Source organism: Macaca nemestrina, chromosome 6 (genome assembly GCF_043159975.1).
Source record: "Macaca nemestrina isolate mMacNem1 chromosome 6, mMacNem.hap1, whole genome shotgun sequence".
NCBI lineage: Eukaryota > Metazoa > Chordata > Mammalia > Primates > Cercopithecidae > Macaca > Macaca nemestrina.
The window spans coordinates 151613126-151629461 of record NC_092130.1 but is presented as its reverse complement, the minus strand read 5'-3'; the positions used below and the strand labels follow the sequence as shown (position 1 = coordinate 151629461).

Sequence of the window (16336 nt, the reverse complement as noted above, 5' to 3'; positions counted from 1 at the left end):
GTGATAGAACAGTATTAAAACAATAATAAAAATGATGAAATTTAAATGTACACGTAGTTTTTTGGTAACATTTAAAAATGGTATCCAACTAAGTATATTGATGTGCGTAAGAGAAAATTGGAATGATTTCCATTTAGTGTGGGACTATAAACTTGGTCAGCCATTCTAGATAGCATTCTAGTAGTTTTTATTGAAATTAACTATGTAAATATTCTATATCCAGGAAATGGACTCAAGTACTTATTTCTGAATATATAATGAAAAGTTTCATAAGGGAACAGACAGGTGGATATTTATTGCAACACATTAGTTGTAGCATTTGAGGTGTTTATCAATAAGAAAATAAATAAAGATGATATGTACATATGATGGATTACTATAGACCACTCAAAATTAATATGCTACATTTAAATACAGGAAAAAATATACGTTTGAAAACACAGACTTAAATCAAAAGGAAGGTATGACCTACAGCATAATGTTATTACACCTGATTAAATAATGTGTGGATAATTTTATGTACTTTTTCTAGGATTCAAACATGTCTAAAGATATGTATTAAAAATATAAAAATAGTAATTGTGGAAATGTTAGAATGTGAATTAGGGTTAGGTGGAACTATCAAAGTACAATTTTATAAAGAGGAAAACTTGTAAATGGCATCATGTTAACTAACACATTAGTTAATGTGATACCAATGTACCAAGAAATCTTTCCACCAGGATTTATTTATAACTACATCCCTTCTTCACTCTTGCAAAAATATAATAATAATAAAGATTGGAAAAACCTAAATAGAATCTAGAACAGTATGAATAGAATAGAAAAAAAATTATAATAAATAATAAAACTATATTTAGTATTACTAATGAGATATAAATGTGTGATTAATCTAGGAGAGAGAAGATAAAATATATTTTTGGTAAAAATTAAAAGTCTGAAAAACATTTTTGGCAATATTAATATTTATAATAAATCACTACACAAAGCTACTTCACTTGAACACACTAATTTAATTCAAAGACCTGCAAAACTCCAGTGGTTAGCTAAAAAATATAATAGTCTTCCAATTATTATTATTATTATTTTGACTATATTACCTGAGATAATTCTACTTCTTTGTAGAAAAAGAACAAAACAGTAACAACAACAAAACCCAGAAGAACAAATTCATCTCCTTGGGGATATTGTTTTTCCTTCTACCTTTCAATGTTTTCTGAAGAATTGGAAATAATAATGAGTAAACAAGTGTCCATTCAGAATAAAATTTTCTTTCCTCTGTTCATACTATTGTTCAAATAAAATCACTTATTCTTAGTAAATAAGAAATTACTGCCCTTGACATCATTCTCATTATTACTACAGGATAATCATTTTTTTAAATTTTTGAAAAACATGTAATTTATATATATGCATTGCATTAGTCAACATTCTCCAAAGAACAAAACCAATAGGACTTACATAAATATATGAGGGGATTTATTATGGGAATTGGCTCTTGTGATTATGGAGACTTGACAAATCCAGTGATAAGTTGTCTGAAAACTGAAGAACCAGTAAAAGTGGAGGTATAATTCAGTTTTAGTTCAAAGACCTGGGAACAAGGACCCTGATGATGTCAGTCCTGATCGAAGAGTAAAGGCCTAAGAATAAGGAGCAATAATGGTGTACATTCCAGAGTCCAAAGAGCTGAGAATGTGGAGCTCTGAGGTCTGAGGATTAAAGAAAATGGATGTTCTAGCTACAGAAGTGATAGTAATTTTTTTCTGTCTTTTGTTGCATTTGGACCCTCAGCTGGTTGAATGATGCCACCCATATTGGTAAGGGCTATCTGCTTTGCTCAGTCTGCCAATTTAAATGCTTATATCTTCCAGGAACACCCTCAAAGCCATCCCAAGCGATAACGTTTTACCACTGTGTGGGCATCGCTTAATCCACTCAAGTTGACAGGTAAAATTAGTCATGACATACAGTAAAATCATTCAGCAAATAGAAACTGTTCTTGTTATGAGTAATACAGTGTTTCTGTCTTCCAATGATAATTCTGAAATAATTAACTATTTGAATACCTACCATAATTATTTCTAATGAAAATATATCACCTCAATCTTGCTCCATACTAAGGATAGAAATCATCTTACTCAGTTTGGTCTGCTAGAAATGAATACTATACACTTAACAACTTATAAGCAATGGAAATTTATGGTTCATAGTTCTGGAGGCTGGGAAATCCAAGATCAAGGTACCCACACATTCAGTATCTGGTGAGGGCTCGCTTCCTGGTTGATAGACTGCCCCCATCTTGTCTCTGGCCTCACATGGCCGTGTGGGCAGAAGAACTCTCTGGAGTATCTGTTCAAATGACATTAATGTCATTCACAAGGGCTCCATTCTCCTAATCTAATCACCTACCAAAGGTATCACCTTTATAAAAACAGTATGTGGTTTTGATATATGAGTTTTTGGGGGTGTATAAACATTATGTCCACAGCACATGTTGTATTGTTTTTTGAAGGAGAAGAACTTCCTTCAACCACTGCTATAAAATAGTGTTTGGTGTATAAGCATTATGTCTACAGCACATGTTGTATTGTTTTTTGAAGGAGAAGAACTTCCTTCAACCACTGTTATAAAATAGTGTTTGATTTTAAAAATTAGCTCTTGCTGTGTACTTAGCCATGTTAATTAATTAATTTAACAAAACAGTGCTTTTATAAGAAACATAAATATGCTGAAATGATTTTTGAAAACAACACAGAATTACGCTTTTACACTGTCTGTACTGTCAAAATAAGAAGCAAAACCTACACTTGCACACAATTTTTTAGTATATAAATTTTGTGGGTTCAAATTACCATTTTAACAGTGTTTTCAAGACTTCAGTGAAAATTGAAAGAAAAATGTTTATATTTCAAGATGAATTTAATTATAAAATCGAGTTACTTCCTACAACCTTTAATTGGAAGTGATTTCCAATGTAACGACATGATAAAAAGCAAATATTAGAACAACAACCTAATAGAAGTCTATAAATATGCTCAATTAAAAGCATATGCCTCTTGATCGATACCAACATTTCACAGTAGTTATCTCCATGAGGACAGATTTTCATAGAAAAAAATAAGAAAAATCTAATCACAGATCAACATTAATAAATGAATACTTGCAATAGATTTTTATGATATGGAACACAAATTTTGGGTTTCAATGAAGCAAAAAGAAAGACAGAATGTACTAGACCATTCTTTCATTGCTATAAGTATGCATCTGAGACTGGGTAATTTATAAAGAAAAGATAGGTAACTGGCTCCCAGTTCTGCAGGCTGTCTAGGAAGCATGATGCTGGCATCTTTTTGGCTTCTAGGGAGGCCTCAGGGAACTTATATACATGGCAGAAGGCAATCCTGTTGGGACAGGCATTTCACTTGGTGAAAGCAGGAGCAAGAGAGACAGAGAAGGTGCCAAACCCTTTTAAACAACCAGATATCGTAAGAACTCACTCACTATCATGAGGACAGCGCCAAAAGAATGGTATTAAATTACTCATGAGAAATCTGCCCCTATGATCCAGTCACCTCCCACCAGACTCCACCTTCAACATTTGGAATTACATTTTAACATGAGATTTGGGCAGAGACACACAGCCAAACTATATCTGAAAGGAAAAAAGAAAAGAAGGAAGAAGGAAGAAAAGAATCGTGTTATTCTCGTTAGTAGATATGTATTACAAAAAAAAGTTTATTCAATAGTTCATAGGAACTCATTTTCTCTCTTACATAAACGGATATACATGAAATCTTCAAATTTTTTCTCTTGGTCTTCAATATCTAAACTATCTACTATCTCGTCTTTTGTAGAAAAAAGTTCTGATTCTAATTTCTGTAAAATTAGAATATAATTTATACTTTTTCTAAATAATTGAAATATCACAGTTCACAATTATAACAATTTATTTTTCTGGAAACTAATAAAGATACTGTTTTACAGTCCAGATAAATATTCCAAAAAACCTGTCAGGAACATTAACAACTTTGTCGTATATCAAGTTCTAATATGTGCTTGTCTGTCTCTCTTCTCCCTAATCTGTCTCCATTTTTATGTCTTTGTATACATATATATAATATGTATAATATTATAAATATTACATAATTTCTTAGATATAAAGTAGTCATATGTATATGTACATAGACATGAATATATATGCTTATATATGTATATATATTATACACACTAATAAACATAGGCAGGTGAGAAGCATATGAGTACAAATGAATGTATATCTCTGTGTATATATACATAAATATATGAAGAGACAGAGAGATTACTTTTTATTCTGATTTTAATTTTCTAATTTTTATTTTTAAGATAGATTTTGGCATCTATGTATTATGCTTATTTGTGATGTTGACATAAAATTTTACTTCCTTTGCCTATCTATAATGTTGATATACAAGTAAAATTATATTTTTAATATATTCTTGTGAGTATTCTATCTTTATTTTCTGGAAGAGATTGTTTGATATAGGAATGAACAATTTCATAAATATTGTGTAGGAATCCTATGTAAAATTCTCTAAGCGTGGTATTCTTTTTGTAAGTAAGGATATAAGAAAATAGACTTCTATTAAAGATTGACATTCACATCAGATATTCTCTTTATGCTTTTAAAATGTTTTCTATAAATAAAAATTGCACAAATCATTAAATGTATACCTGAGTGAATTTGTCAGAAGTGAATATTCATAAAACAGCCATACCCAAGTCATGAATCAGTTCCTTTGAAACTCTTTGTACTCCCTCTCAATCATTACACTTATTATTTCCAAAGGTCTTAGTCCATTTGTGCTGCTGTCACAAAACACTTGAAACCTGGTAATTTATAAACAACAGAACATTATTTCTCACAGTTCTTGGGACTAGAATGTCCCAGATGAAGGTGCTGGATGGTGAGGAGCCAGTCTCTCTGCATCCGGAAGACACCTTGTTGCTGCATCCTGCACAGGGCAGGAAAGCTGTGTCCTCACATGGTGGAAGGGTTTGAAGGGCAAGAGACAGTTTCCTTGAATCTCAAACACTTCCATAAGAGTTTTAATCCCATTCATGAGAGCAGAGCCCTCAAGATTTAGTCACCTCCCAAGGGTCACATCTCTTAATATAGCACTGAGGATTAAGTTTCAATTATCATTTTGGAGGGGGATTAAGTTTCAATTATCATTTTGGAGGGGACATAATTATTCACACTATACCAGTACCACATTGACTGCTAATATATAGTTAAGTTTTGCCTGTCTTTAAATGTATAGATAAATGGAACAAATTAGTGTATATCACTTTGTGTCTTGTTCCTTTCATCTAATGTTATGCTCATAAGATTCATCTAGGTTGTCAATGTTGTTGTCATTCATTTTCTTTTTTCTTTTTCTTTTTTTTTTTTGAGACGGAGTCTCGCTCTGTTGCCCCGGCTGGAGTGCAGTGGCCGGATCTCAGCTCACTGCAAGCTCCGCCTCCCGTGTTCACGCCATTCTCCTGCCTCAGTCTCCCGAGTAGCTGGGACTACAGGCGCCCGCCACCTCGCCCGGCTAGTTTTTTGTATTTTTTAGTAGAGATGGGGTTTCACCGTGTTAGCCAGGATGGTCTTGATCTCCTGACCTCGTGATCCGCCCGTCTCGGCCTCCCAAAGTGCTGGGATTACAGGCTTGAGCCACCGCGCCCGGCCCTCATTTTCTTTATTTTTTGATAGCCTAATTGCGAGTATGTCACAATGTATTAATCCATTCTGGTAATAGAGGGTAAAAATGTAAGCATCAGGTTTGTGATCTGTTCTGTTCTTTTCCCCGCAAAACAAAGATGACAGCTGTCCCGGTCTAATCACCTTGTAAGCATAATAATGTCAGACCTCCTGGCAAAAAAGAATTGTTGTTGTTGTTGTTTGTTTTTCCTGTCAAGAGATTACTTATCTATGAAACACTTTTAGTCCATTGTGGCTGGTTGTCTAGGGTTCCTTATTGTTAACACATCTGGGATCTATGGATTTATAGGACATGGCTCCCTTAAAATGTGACATAAGCAATGCAATTATCTGAGTATAAACCGTGGATATTTCATTACCTAAATTACTACTTTTGCATAGGTGAGCTGACCTTATACTTCACCTAGAAACTACATCTGTTACCCAAAGCCTGAGTATGTCCAATGATACAAAAAAGGACCTAGGAAACCTTGCAAGAGTTCCTGGACCTCTGCCTTCTTTTCATGTGAATTTTAAACATATAATTTGAAATTATTGTATAATTACAAAGTGTGTAAGAACTCTAATTCAAGGGAGGCTACCTTCACAATCTGATCCTCTGTGTTATTCGATGGACATTCAGATTGTTCTTAATTTTAAGCGTACTATGAGTTGGGTAGTGTAGAAATAGCCTCTAAACTGAGGATCTGCACATAGATTTATACTGTGGGCATAACAATACCTATAAAAGCATGAGGATGTAGGACTGGGCAGGGGTGGAATTTTATCTGCAAGAAAACCACAACAGAGGCTTCAGGAGATTTTGTACAGAGCTCAGAGGCTGAAATAGGCTTCCAGAAATCTTTCAAATTGAGGCAAGAGAGCTGGAAAATTGTACCACCCTGTTGACCAGTCAATGCAGGAAAGATTTTCCCACGATAGGGCTTACACTTGATGAATTATTGCCTCTGCTTGAGACAACATTAAGAGAAGAGAGGACAGTCTAGTCCCCATCTGTTTTATCTACAGCCATTGCTTTTTAATTATTAGATGGAAACCCTGGGCTAGAACTTCTCATTGGTACCATAACTATAAATCAACTGAACCATGGTATTTTTGATGTAAACTCTTAAATGCAACTGTAAGATACCTACCAAGATTCAGATCTATGTTTCTTTGAGGAATAATGAGTGAATGAGATAGCATAAATGCACAACAAAAATATCAGAACTAATTTTTCTTTATCTGTACCACTGGGAGAAAAACTGTATTTTCTTAAGTCTATCCAAGGGACAACATCAAGCACCATTCTTATTCTCAATCTTTAGAATAATTATGATCATCCAAGGGTGTATGTCTATACTTTTAAAAGTTTGTCCCAACTATTTTAGTATCTTGAGGAAAAGTTATAATTAAATAGATGTAATGTACAAGAATTTATCACTTTCTATTGATGACAAAATTACTCTTCGAGTAATAAAATATTATTTGAAGAAACTAACAGTGTAACTGCGATAATTAACTCACAGTGATTCTTTGTTAAGCCTACTCTGTTTAAGTAGCATAACCAGCAACCAATCAACATATAGGTTCTTTTTTTCAAAGGTCAGTTATTCAGGTTATACCGAATAACTCTAGCATACTTCAAGCAATTTTTTAAGAAAGCTATGAACCAAGAATTTCATGTGAACCACCACGGATTAGATAACATTAATTAAATTCATTCTATGAAATAAGCCATACATACTTTAGAACTGGATTTTAAACATATATTCTTAAATCCAACAGTTAAAACCATGCTAGTCTAAGTAGAAACTTGTTCTGTATTGAACTTATAATCCTTGTTAATAGGCCTTTGGTGAAGACCTTAACCACGAACCCTCTCTTCTTTTTGGTCGTCATGTTTTTTGGTCTCATAAATACATTTTATTTATAACTCTAAATTGTTATCTTCATCTCGTAGTAGATCATTTGTGGCTATAATAGATTAATGTTTTCATTCAATTTTAAAAGTTTTCTCCCTGACCTTTTGGAACCTATTAAATGAATATATTTAGGTTTTATTTTGTTTTTGTTTTTTACTGCTTCACCTTTCATAACACAAATACTTATTCAAGGATTCTATTTTAGCAGATTGCTAAGCTCTTTGGAGAAGCCCTTCTTCGTGAAGACAATTATTTTGCATTGCTGAGTAACAATAATAGATCTTGGAGATTCCAGAGGGCTGTGCAGAGCTTAGCAATCTGCTCTTTTCCTATTAACCAATGTACACGCTTGCACACTATTAGACATTACATATAATATATATGCCTCTACAGCAAGTAGCTTCTTGCTTTTAATATGTTATAGTTTTTTTCTTTCTGCAGAATTAGTAAAATAACCAAGTTTAGATATTTACTAAATTTTTTTTTCTCTATTCTGAAAGCTAAGCTATTTATACACTAGTAAGGAAAATATAATGGGCCAATTTTTCTTCTTTGTCTCCTGATTCATATATATATAGACACACACACACACACATATAAAGTAACTATAAAGGTATCATATATATGTCATATATATATAAAGTAACTATAAAGGTGTCGTATATATGACATATATGTATATGACATATATATGACATACATATGACACCTTTATAGTTACTTTATATATCTATTATATATCTAATAGATATATCTATTATATATCTATTATATATATATTATATATCTATTATATATAAAATATATATATATATCTCTCACCTTTATAGTGTGGCTCATGCAGGGTTCTGTGGTACTCTGGGTTCTATGGTACTCTGGGTTATAGAAAGCCAGAGCATTAAAGGTTCCATGTAAGAAGAAATGTATAGTGTAACATATACAACTGGGGACAAGGAGGAGGAGACTTCAAAGATAAGATGAGAGTTGAATATGATCTTTGGGGAAAAAAGTCAATTAGACTCTGGTTTCATCACGGTGAGTGAAAAATTTCTGGGCATAAGTATTTTTCAGGAGGCTTGACAATGGTTTGATGATTTGTCCTCATGATTTTCTATTCCACTAATTAAAAAGAATATTTGAAACTGAAGGCATGTTAATGTGAATAGGCATTAAATTTTATTACTTTGCTCACATTTCATGAAATCTAGCAATGTGATCTCTCAAACCACATTAAGTTTGTTACATGATGTTTTAATAAAAGTAACCATATAATTTGATCATTAAAATACTTTTAATCCTTTTTTAGTATTTGTAGTGATAAACACCATAATCTGTTTTACAATTAATACATATTCTCATTTCAGTTAGATTTCTTATAAAGGATCATTTCACAAAGAAGATGAAACTAGTTTGTATAAAATATATTTTGTAGTATATATTTCTTCATCATAGCTGTGAAAGTATATCTATTTAAAGTGGTTAAATACAAATTATAGAATACAATACAAAACAAGTATTTGTTAGTCATTCAATTGTTTTGATGACCAAGAAGAATCAGTGGCTTAATCAAGGTTAAAAAATGGTATTTGGTCTCCATCATTTCACTTTTCTGTTAAGATGAGGTTTTATTGGGCTAGAGTGGGCCCCAAATTCAATGATTTATATCCTCGTACGAAGGCCATATAAAGACACAGGCACAGAAAGGGGAGCCTCAGAATATGAAAGCAGAGATTGAAGTGATGAATTTACAAGCCAAGGAATGTGAAAACACTAGGAGAAATGCTTGGAATAGATCATCCCTAGATCCTTTGGAGGGAATGAGACCCTGTCAGCATGTCAATGCTAGACTCCTAGTCTCCAGAACTGTGACAGGATATGTTTTTGTTTGTTTATTTGTTTTACACTTTTGTGATATTTTGTATGTTACCCTAAGAAACTAATACATAGGCACTATGTTAGTTGTCACTGGAAATTTATAGAAATAAGATTTGCATTCTTAAATTTATTAGGAGAGACAGACAAGTAAGCAGATGATTATAATACAGTGTGGTATGTGTTACAATAAGGCATTTTAGAGTATCAAATGAGACATCGAACTTAGAGTATCAAAAGTCAAATAAGATTTCCTGAAGAGAAGTGGCTCTAAACAGAGACTTTGAAGATAAATAGGTATTAGGATGGGAATGGAGAAGAATTCCTGTGCAGTAAAGAGCAAGGGCATAGTGGTGGCTGGGGCAAGAATGATTTTAGCACAATTTGGAGTGCAAGTGAAGTGGTAGAGGAAGTAAAGAAATTTTCATAGGAGATTTAAACAGCAGGGAAGATAACTAAGGTTGTATCAGCCATTTAAAACATTCACATACATACTGAGGGCAAGACTGCTTTGTTCTACAGCTGAAAAATATACCGAGGAATACTACCAACTTTATTGATAGTGAAATACATTGGAATATCTAATATGCAAATGAACTTAAAGTGGGTTTTTAGTCCTTGTGTAATGGATTTAATTTGTCCACCCAGTCTAAGCCAGAAGAGTTTACTAATTTCAAGCTACCACCTGCAGAGGCAGTCCTTTCATCGGTAGGTTTGTTTGGCTAGTATTGATAAAATGCATTATTTTCTCTTCTTCCTGATCAATGAGTTGGAATATATTTTCCAACTGTTACAGTTGGAAATGGCCATATAACTGGATATTGGCCGTCAATGAAATGTGAATTGAAGTAAAATGCAACCCATTGGGCTTAGGCCATTTAAACTTTCCAAACCTATTCCTCCATACTTGATGCCCTATTTTGGTGATCTTAGCTGCCATGTATTGAAGGTAGCAGCACCATAAAATAGAATGATCTGCTTCCTTGATCTATGGACAATCATCTCAATTAGAAAATAAGTTTAAGTCTATATAGCATTTTTTATTTATCTGTTACAGCAAATATTAGAATTATTCTAAAAATATATAGGCAGAACCACAGACAAAAATGCAGGTAATAATGGGGGAAGCATTTGAGAGAGGGATAGGGAGAACAAGAAGGAGAAGGAGAAGAACAAGGAGAAGGAGAAGAGGAGGAGAAGGACAAAAGAGGGACAAGGAGGAAGAGGAAAATTATATGGATAGTTGATGTTAGAAAAGCATTAGAAAGATAGTAATAATCGAGTTAAACCTGTGATGTTTATAGTGCAGATGGAGAGAACATGTGTTAATTCAAAATATATTTAGAAGGTGGGATTCCAAGAAAATGGTAACTGTATTTTTATAAATATTGGACTGATAGAGTCATTCACAAATATTAAATGTATGAAAACAGTATATGGGGGTGTGTTTGGAGTTTTGTAAGTGGTTTCATCAGTTTGTATGATGTTGTGCCTTAGTTGTTTATGAGACTTCAAAAAGAAAATGCCTTGTAGAATTTGTATGTGAGAGTATGTGTGTGTCTATAGTGGAAGCACTTGTTTTGAGAGACAGAGAGTATATACAAAGAAAAGAAAAAAAAAAACCAAAATCCTAGGTAAATTTGAGATGTGGAAGAATTACTTTTGGAAAGTAGAAGATCTCAGAGCTTTTAGGCTGATCTATCTGACTGGAATAAACATAACCCTCTCTCCTAATCTTTTTTTCTATCATTTCAACATGACTTTTATACATACATCAGAAATTAGCTTAAAAGTTCTTTCACAACATATATTTTCCACCTAACCTATCTCAGCCTCCTCCAGGCTGTGATAGTATATTACACATGTAATTGAAGGAGAAAGTCATTTTGGAGAAACAGGGCATATGTAAATTTGTTTCCTTCATTTGAGTTTTAGCTCAGTAGAATTTGTTTTACTTGAAGAAACTTAAATGTTAAGATACTATATTTGATCTGTTGCAAACATATCTAAAGTTTGACATTAGGCTACTAAACAGTCTCTACCCTTCTCCACATAGGTCAGTGGGACTCTGTACTTATCAGGTAATAGGTACTTATCAGGTAATAAGACGAATGCCAGAAGCAAGATTACATTGCATAACCCTGATAAGGGTATAGTCAGTCCAAATTGAAGACAGCGTACCTATCACTACAATGTGCCCTTGAAGTCTAACATTCTAAGAATAATTCACATTTGAGCAGAAAAATTCTGTCTGCAATACAGAATATATCAAGTTAGGAAGGAAATATTCTGTAAAGATCATTGTGTGTAAACATGTCTTAATGTGGAAACTAGGTTTAATCTTTCTTTCCAGTTGTATTAAAAGTTGTTTTATATTGGTTGAAGAAAAAGGCCAGATCCCTAACTCTATTGTGAGAGTCTGTTTCTTGCTGTATGCCACCTTTTACACCAACATGCTTTCCAGTTCCACCTTGCTACAGAGGTGATATCTACTAAAGTCGAGGGGTTGACGGTGATTTACCTATTATGACACAACACAGTGTAGCTTAGAATAAGCTGCATTCTATAACATATTCCCAGACAATAAAGATATATTCAAGAGCCAGATTAATAGAATGAGCTTTTATATGCTGCTTTCTTTTGTCTTTCAGCTTTAGTGAATATGCCGCATTGTATTTTTATGCTTTCAACCTTTTTATATGATCCTGAATGGCATCACATGAGAGGGCGTAAACAAGGCAATGTTTCTGGAATATTATAAATGTGATGAAGTGAACTGAAATGGGCATTTCAAATTACACTGTCTAGAGATAAGTGAAAGTCCCTTTCCACATAGCTCTAATGGTAATTGGATCACTAACCCTTGGGAAAATGCATGTTCTAAATCTCCCTCTGGTATTATTTTCTATTCTTCATATGGTTTGAGCCTAAATCACCACTCACACATCTGTGTTTTTAAGAGTCTGTTGAGAGGTCTTTAAGCCTTTCTGTACCATGTAGTAGTCCTCAGAGCTTTGTTTTCTTTGTGTGTATTATTTAGAGTTTGTATGAGTGCCGAACAACCTAAATAAGTTGAATTTGAAGTAAATATATTTTTTCGTGACCACCTAGATATGGGGCAATCCCTTGACCTCTCCTCTCTTTCACTGAAGCAAATCAAAGTGTATTTCAAATAGTATTGCCTTGAATCATTCTCAAGGTCAAGTTACATCATAAAAGTAGTTCACCCTGAATGTCTTATGCTAGTACTTCTACTCTTGACTGGAAAGATTAAATTAAAGAAAAAAAGAAGAAGAAAGAAATGCTGTGGATGGCAGTATTCTTTAATAATGTCTAAAGTCTTTGCTGAGATAGCTTGTCTCATTTCATGTACATGGAGTGACAACTTGCAAGATGTGAAATTGAGACAAAGCAAAATAACTACAGAAGATATCATACTCTGAGATTTGGAAAACTTAGTGTTATTTCTGGACGTGGCTACTGAGGAATTGCTTAAGTACAGAAAGTATCAGATCTGAAAAAACATTATCTAGCAAACGCATGAGAGACCGAATTTTCCCTCAGGCCATTTTGTTCTATCTGTAGTTTCACCAGGGGATCTTTGATATAAACTCACTTTGGTATATATTTCAATTGAAATAAGGACCGAAGTTAATGATTTCCCTGGTCATATTGATAATAAAAACTATAACGAAGCTGACTGAAAATGAGTTAAGTTCCTAAGATCCAGCAAAAGATTGGCGTGTAGGGTACAGATAGTGTCTTTGTTACTTGCTTTACTAAAGCCTTAATACTTATCATGTAAATGCAATTTTAAGTTCTGTTAAAATACAAGTTTATTTGTTAGTGATTTAAATAAAGTATTAATTTTAATTCAGAGCAGAAATACTATATTTGCCAAATTATACTATAATTGTCAAATTATACTATAATTATTACTAAGTTTTTAATCTTTCATTCATAATTTCTAATATTTACTTCAGTACATTATACATTTCTAAAAAAACTATGAAATGTAAGGTTTAAAATAGAAATTCCTACACAGTATGTCCAGTTAAAATTATCCATCTACAAATCAAATACTAAAACTTTCCAATCATATTCCCGAAAACTAAAATTTATCCACTTAAGTCACTGTCAACATTTTAGAGAATCTAGTTAATAACATGTTAAAAATATTGTTCTTTATATTTAAAAAGAAATTTCAATATATTTACAATACAGATTGCCAGAGACTAATGTTGTCATTGGGCACCCTAGTGACCCTGATTGCTCAGTCTTCCCTGGGCTCATGCCATTGGCATGTAACTTTGCAGTTCCTTCCACTAAAGTGTGGGAGTGTGGAAGGACTACATATTTCCCACTCCTTGGATTTGTGTTTTGCCCTGTAATTTGCTTAGGTCAATTGAATAACATGAATGTGTGTGTTAACAGTCTGCTTCTGAGCCAAGTATGGGAGGTAGTGTATTTTTTCTGTTTGTTATCTTTTACCTCTGCCGCCACCATGAAAGGAATATCTCCATATTATCTCTCTGATCCGATTGAGAAGATTTAGAGACAAATGAAACACAGTCACACCAGAACAGCTGAATTACAGAGGCCGGCCTAGGTCAGTCAAGCATCTGCCAACTCATAGATGATGAGTGAGTCCAGCCCATGTGAAGCAGTCCTGTGTGAATCTAGACCAGGTATAAAGATGACCTAAAGAAATCCTAATTGTTGTATGTCAATAAGGTTTTGGCATGGCTTGGTATGTTGTGCTACTGTGATTAAAGCTATATAATACATATAGCCTACATTTCAGAAATTTGAGAAAGATAGACGCAGGATGGAAACAATAAATACAGTCTTGAAAAAATATTTCAATATAATAATTCAACAATAAGTAATATTTTATTTGTTTTTTTGTAGATCACAAATGCTATTGAATATTATGAAAAGATCACCTCTGAAAAATATAAGCACCTTCAACACAAATTTAACATACACAGCATCCATGAAGTTTTATTATTGACCACTTCAGAATCATTGAAAAATCTACATTTATAACAAATTATGAAGTATCAGTATATTTTTATCTTGGGTATATTCTAGCAATGTCATTTATCTTTGCTTTAATTTCTTTCAAGGGCAGTCATCTACGTGGAACCTTATCAAGTATAAGAATAAGCTCTAAAAATAAAGTAAACCTTATAGGATACCCTCTACAGATGTACTTTCAAGTTTACATATCATTTTAAAGAAACTGTGAAAGGAAATACAAGAATTTCGTGTTATACCTTTAGAAGCAGTACAAAAATCTATGGCAATTTCAGGCATAATGCCTAACTCTGAAGAAATTCAGATGTTATAACTGACAATAATAGTAGTGAAATGTAAGATGAAAATACTATACAGAAGAAAATTGAATGATAATATCATCAAAAATTGATGACTTAGAAAATAAGCATCATTCATCTAATATACATTATTGCAATCCAAGAAAGAAGAGGTTTCATACAAGGTTAAACTTTTTTTTGAGTTACTTCTGCGTAATATTTGATGAATAGTCTCCTCATTATTTCTCAGTAGCAAGACTATTTAAAAAATTGCCAAGCTACTTCAGTGCAGGTACAGATTCATCTGCTGCATACTGGAGATAAATGTTGAGACTCAGGAGAAGAAAAAATGTTTTAAAATTCTATTTAATTGATTTGGTGGAAGTGTTCCAAATAGAAGTTTTCAAGTAATACACAGTTGTCCTTTTGGTGTTTGCAGGGGATTGGTTTCAGGATCTCCTGATAGAAAAATCTGAGGATGCACAAGTCCATTATATTAAAGGGTGTTTCATAATCCACTCTTTGTATCCACAGGATCTACATCTGCGGATTCCACCAACCACAGATGGAAAATATGTACAGTGGCCCTCCCTATCCATTGGTTTCCATCCTTGGTTGTTTGAATCAACAAATGTGAAACTCATAGATATGGAACGCCAACTGTATTTATAACTGCGGGTCTTAGTCCTTCTGGGGATACTATAATGAAATACCTCAGACTGGGCTGCTTATACACAATAGAAATTTCTTACTTGCCAGTTATGGTGGCTCAAAATTCCAACATCGAGGCACCAGCAAATTTGGTGTTTGGTGAATGTTCACGTTCTGTTTCATAGATGGCACCTTCTTGCTGTGTCCTTGGGTGGTAAAAAGGGCAAACAAACTTCCTCAGGCATCTTTTATAAGGACATTAATACTCTTCACCAAAGCTCTGCCCTCATGATGTAACCACCTCGCATAGGCTCCATCACCTAACTACATAATGGTGATTAGGTTTCAACACATGAATTTGGGAGGGACATACCATAGCACTGACCAATAATTTATTTGCATTTCTAGGTGTTTAATATTTTAGTATGTATAAACAACATGGAAACTGAATTTCAGCTAAACATATTTATGAAAATTATATTTAAACAAACGATGCACATTCATCTACAGAATATTTTTAAAGTTATCTCATATCACGTATTCTCAATATTATATACATACTTTTCAGATTCAATCGCCTCTATGAAACTTTTCAGAAACAACCTAATTGTATTATGTGTTCACTTTTTCCATTACAGGCATCTTGAGAATAGTTCATGTATCTTTTAAATTTTTGCATCTTTAATGTCTGCCAAGTATACGGCTATTCCCAATGCATATTTATGAAAATTGATAATAATGAAATTTTAGGTACAGCAAAGACTCAATAATATTTGGGATCCTAAATTCCAAATCAAAAAGCAAGTAATATTCCATAGTATTTAAAATGTGTTGGGAAAATT

General features: G+C 33.2%; 1 long non-coding RNA gene across 1 annotated transcript; it reads left to right on the top strand.

The window, feature by feature from the left end:
- Positions 1-14036: 14036 nt before the first annotated feature.
- On the top strand, positions 14037-14732 carry LOC139363621 (uncharacterized). Its single transcript, XR_011624318.1, has 2 exons — positions 14037-14213; positions 14437-14732. It is a non-coding gene; the product is annotated as an uncharacterized lncRNA (long non-coding RNA).
- The last annotated feature ends 1604 nt before the right edge of the window (positions 14733-16336 follow it).